A 6,199-nucleotide genomic window follows, 5' to 3' on the forward strand; every position below is an offset into this window, starting at 1 on the left:
ACTAATTGACAGGCAAAGACAGGTCTACAACTGTCAACCATGGGGTTTGAAGACAACCCACTCCACCATCTGAACCTCACTGGTGAAAGTGACATTGGGAGCTCAAGACAGAACATAAATCTTTAGAACAGTCTGAAATGAAGAAAATTTCACATTTGCTCTCAGGTTGTAAAAATACTGTCCTCATATTGAGGACTATAGCATCCATAAATACCTAATGCTCTGTGTTGAGGATGTGCATAGAAATCAAGCAGGCACTCCCACCAACTGCTTGGAGCAATGCTCTGTTCCCGAAATTAGCAAAACATTCAAGAGCATCCAGGTTGTGTGCACCTTGCACTAAGTGTCCTTAAAATTACAAAAAAAAATCATGACACACTCGACTTAACACCTTGTTTCAGTTGGTTGATAGCTTCAGGCTTTTTGCTGCAACAAGATAGTAAATGCTTTCGCAGTTTGCCTCAGTCTACCTTTTTGCAGACATGACAAATACTGCGGCAGCATGGTGGTGTACAAAGAGATAACATGGAGACAGAACCCTGAGTTATGTTCAAAAATGATATTAAATCATAAAATAATTTTAATGAAAAAACCCAGTGTGGGACAAGCCAAACTTTTGTTTGACATATGAAAGGTATACTTTGCAATGATTAAAGTACCAGTGCGAAGTTGTGGAGTATTTTTTCTGGATGTAGATTGCATTGAGACAATAAAATTGCTGCGTTTGATCTATTATTTGCTGTCTTTTCCTCATGGTGGTCCTTTACTCACGGCTGCATGTGTGATAAACTGACGAATGTAATACAGTTGTGTTTCATGATGGATTTTTCCCAGAATGTCCATGGTGCATGCTTCTGATTTTACACGCATCAGTAACAAGATGCTGTGTGAGCACCCATCGATTCCTAACTCAATGCCATCTCCCCAGTGCACTTGCTCTCATGTAGAGACAGACAACCCTGATAGATAAGCAGCAGAGCTGCATATTTTCTCATTCAATGAGATTAGTATCCTATGACTGGAGGGGGGTGGCTGCACCATCTTTGATGTTAATCTGTTCAACCTCCCGTCTCAGACTTATAAGCAAGCCGACACTCCTTTATTGCCAAACGACGACACACACAGACACTCCGGAGATATCCTAACGTGTTAGCCTATTGACTGTGAGAAGAGATAGCTCTCACCTCTCCACACTTGTCTATGAGAACGCTGGTTGATGATAAGTGGTTTGCAGGCAAGATATTGCAGTGGGAAAAATATAAAAATAAGCCATTAGATTGATAACAGCTGCCTAATATAGTCTACATTATCCTCAAATCATTTGTCACCCATTACGACTGTACAACACCTGGAAAGTGCCCCGTGGGGTCAAAAACAACTGTGTTTGAGAATCAACAGAAACTTCAGAAGAGTTGCTGACGTGGGTACTTCGACTGATTATTTGTGATTATGTATAAATATTTACTGATACGGTACATATTTGAGTTAATGTAGAATTCTGCTACAGTATCCCATCATCCATCACCGGCTTTTCGATAACCTGCGTTTTGAAAAATGGTTCACAAGTGGCAAATAGGTTCATCGATTCATGTGTAGGTGCCCACAGGTGCTCATCTCAGTATGTGTACAGGTTAAGTCCATGTATTCCATTTACAGCAACATAATCTCAGCTGCCATGGAAATGAAGAAGCAGAGGTGTGCTGCCGTAGTCCATCTGCTTCAATCATGCATATGTGGTGTATTCTGAACTGCTTCTCTGCACAACAATAATGAGTGGTCTGACTTAGAGCCCAAACAGCTCCAATCAGTGCTCTGAACCATCATGAAGGAGACATTCTCACAAAATGTACTTCTATATATTTATATATCTCTCTTGAATTCAATAATAATAATAATAAAAATAAAAAACATCTGTTGAGGTACACTTCAATCAGACAAGAAATTCAAATCTTGCATGTCTGAGGATACATAGATTACATAGATTTTTTTTCCCCCTTCTCTTCAATCAGTCACAGTATCCAGACTGTCCAGGTCCCGTCCAGTTTTCTTTACAATCTTGTTGCCACTGATGGTCTCACCAGTAAAACAGCCTCGGAAGAAAAAAAGACCACTGGCTACCTGATAGAGTGCCTTTGGTGCCAACCTTTGGAGGTGGCAATCTAAAATTTATGTAGTGATGTGCAGGTAAAATCATATATACAGTATATACTGATAGAATATGCAATTGTTAATCAACAGTCCACGTGTTTCAGAAAAGCTTGCAATAAATATATCTATATTTGGAAAACACAGCAGAAAGGTCTGTGAAAGAAATGAAATACATATGTTTCTTCTCCCACTGATTTACTGCCTGTAGTTAATCTTGATGAAGTGGATCAGCAGGTGTGAATTTCATCCTTTATTGCTCCTGTCAACTGACCGTGTTTCAATGGTAACATTTTGAATTGCATTGTAGCTGAAATGTGCTGTAGAAAGTTGATTTGCCAGAGTCAGCAAGAGACAATTCTTTGTAATTACCCTATTTTTCCTGTATTTTCCAAACTTTATATGGTGAAGAAAGTACATCTTCAGATGTCCTTTAATAGCACACAGGGATTGACATTTTTAATTACCAAGTAATTGAATGAACACCCTATAAAAGGTTGAGAAGGAAAACTAGGTTAAAAACAAGTGTTAATGAGACAGCTTGGACACAAAGAGAGCAGAGGGATGGGCAGCATGGTAATAACAATGAAATGTAGAGAAGCACTGGTAATGGCAGGGCTTATCAATGCACTGATCTTGAATGAAGTAGAGCAGTTACTGTGTTAATTGCACAAACATAAGATAGGACAGCTTTTATGGGGGCTGTCATTTTAGAATTTTTTTTAGTTAATTTGTGTACACGCCGTGCTTCAACATAGGTTTGCTATAGTTAATAGGGAATGTTAATTACCATCAATATGTCAGTTTCACAGTTTATTTTTGCTCTTACTGCAGATATAGTAGATCTGTAAAACTATGATAGATACCATAGCCCAATGGTTCAAATATGTGATTGTGATAAAAATGCAGATAACATGCATTTCCACTGCTTAGAGTTTCTATTAGTGGATTTTTTACATCATTTACAGAGTTATTTCTTTCTTTTTTCATGTCCACAGTAGCATAAAATGAAGACATGCAGATGCTCAGTATGGCTGAAAACCGGTGAAATGGAGGATGGGAGGGGAGAAAAAATATCTCACCAATTGCAGAGAGAACAAGAGCTGCAGGAAAGAGCTGCGTCTGGCATCAGCAATAGAAAATCCCCACACATTTTCACCATCTAACCCAGACTGCATTCTATTTTCCCATCTCTGTCAGGGAATGAGATTTGTCTTTGAACATTTGGATCTGATGTCCTTTCAATTCTGCCGCTCGGGTAATGACCTCGCCCCTCTGCCTCATGCCACCACTTGGATTCAGCCTCTGATGCCTCCGTGTCATTCATCACTGCTGGAACACTTAATGAGAAAACCGTTTCCGGGGCAGAATCATAAAGAAAGTCATTTAGATTCAATCAATACTCAATGAAGATATTAGAACATGTGCTGTAACTCCATTATGTAACCCAACGTGGTCAGGCATATGGTGGCTGGTTGACATACGCAGTATTGTGTTCTTACAGATGAAGAAAGAAAGAAAGAAAGAAAGAAAGAAAGATCAATACACCAGAAAAGAATAGATAGGACCATATGCCTCTTTCAAAATCCAAAAGTTTCAAAACCGTCTTCATCAATCATTAAGGTTTCAAAATGATTGCAAAGTATTTTAAAAACAGACTTACCGTGCCTGGTTCCCATCCTACAGCTCCCTGGATGGATTGCCAGTTAGATATACTCAGTTTTGGTTAAATATAGAAATGTTTAACAAATGTCCGTCTGAATCTTTCCATTTTGGCACAAATTTCCATCATGACGAACAAATGTTTCTCAGAGGCAATGTAAAGCAAGTCACCTCCTCTCGACCGACACAATTACTGCATCAAACCTCAGAAAAATGAAAAAACACTGCCTTTGATAATGTGTCCAAAGGTTAATAACGACCCAATTTCTGGAGCTTCCAAACATTTACAGAATGCAAATGTTTCTTTCTGTGTTCACACATTTTCTATTCCTTGATGTTACTATTGAAGCCACGGGCATCGTTTTCATTTAAAGTCAGTAGGTTATTTGATATCGCCATCAAACAAAAGACACGTCTGCCTTTGCACACCAGACAATGAAATCCTCCACAAAGATTGCAAAGCTTGAGAAAAGAACCCGAAAGTGGAGCTCCATAGTCCTCATAATCTAACTAATCCAGCCAACTTTAGCAAGTCAAAAAGGGCAGGGGATTAATTTAAACGTTGGCTATTGATTGAGGCATTAGACCTTCAAACTGTCTGAGAGGAATTAAACTGTTTGGGAATGTGCCTAACGTACCAAGTGGGTTTCTGCGGCGGGGCACGGAGAGTGAGAGAGGGAGAGTGGCGCCACATTACCGCCTCTGCAAAGGTAAACCAAATCTGATTGGATGCTCCTAGCGATGCCACGGCTCACAGCACACGCATCAGCAATACACTGTAAAACTTCACAGTATGGCTCAATGAGAGGAGCAAGATAAGCGAAATCCCCCCCCCCCTTTAGAAATAAAAACAAACTTGGAAACACTCCCCATGAGTTTCACTCAAAATTAAGCAAAAATAAGAAAATTATATTGGCTATCATCATTATTTATCCAGGTTACCTTAACAAATAACATTTGTAATGAATTCCCTTAAACAATTTAAGGATGTTAATGTTATTATTATTATTTTTTATGTTTTCTTAAATAGCTTGAGTTGAACTAAGTCACTGGGTTTTACAGTGTGGCTAAATCACCAGCAAAACAGCCAGAGGTGGGTCTGCTGCTGGGAAATACACAGGCTGCTTTGATGTGAGACGTATGTTGGTTTCATTTCAAGGACAAGCATCTCTTTTTTGAATACAGATAGACTGATAACAACAATCTGTTGTGTACGGAATCTCAACTACAAACTATTTATGTTCTCTATTTGAAGGGCTGTATATTTGAATAAGAGTGCTCTAGTTGTTTGTTCTCTTGCCTCACAGTGAGACCATGGGTGATTGTGACTAACATTGCAAGACTCCTTGAGATTACTGAACCACATTCACATCTATTGAGGATGGAGTTCTTTACACAATGAAAAAAATTGAAAGAACAAAACAAACAAGAAAATAACATAGCTCAGTGGCATTACAACGCACACATGACATGTATAAAACCAGCTTTTTCATTTATTTTGAACAGACTGCAAAACTAAATACCGTATTATAAAAAGTGAAAACTAAATGGAATAAAATGGAACAAATAAATTATGGGGGTTCACATATTATTTAATCATTGTGTTCATATCGAGGAAAATAAAGCATTCCCATACAAGTAATTTAAATGAAGCCGGTGGCTCTTCTAACACCAAGTTCACGATCACTTTTTTCTTCTTCACCTTTCCGATTCAGCTTCTTCTTCTGTAAATACGGTTTATGGTAGTTTTCAGGCTCATTACCTCCACCTACGTGGAAGGGAAGACTCTTTTTGTTTTAATACTCACAGATATATTCATCGTATTACTCCATGCATCGAAGCCAAGACGCCTGTACCGTGACGGCACAGGACGAATACAAGAGACTCGTGAAATTGTCTATAATTTTGCTAAATCAAACAGTCCTAGGACAAAGTGACCACAATCTCAACATAAAGTCAATTATAATGAAACATTCTATTGCAAAATACAGAAAAATGTCCAAAAAGAAAACCTCCTATAAATCCTAATAACTACCTTGCTTCGCAGTTTGTGGGGCCAGATTGGAGCCTTTTGCTGTTTTGGCCCATGGGACTTATGTTTGATTCCCCTGGTGTGAAGTGACACTTAAGCTTAAACGGAGTCACAGCACAGCACCGCTCTGCAGGTGAGGCTGTCCGCTCATAAAGGTGTTTTAACAGTTAAAACTTCTTTGTGTCCAAGGTTCAACAGTACACATATTTTAGAAGGCTTTCAGCAAGGTGCGCACTATTTTATTAGTCTTTTAAATAAAAATACCGGTAACCGTCCAAATGATGGCTGGATGGTTCGATACCTAAAACAGTGCCACCAAGCTAAGTTTCATATTTGGGCCATATACTTGTATATTGTTGG

This window comes from Blennius ocellaris (assembly GCF_963422515.1).
Source record: "Blennius ocellaris genome assembly, chromosome: 17".
Taxonomy (NCBI): domain Eukaryota; kingdom Metazoa; phylum Chordata; class Actinopteri; order Blenniiformes; family Blenniidae; genus Blennius; species Blennius ocellaris.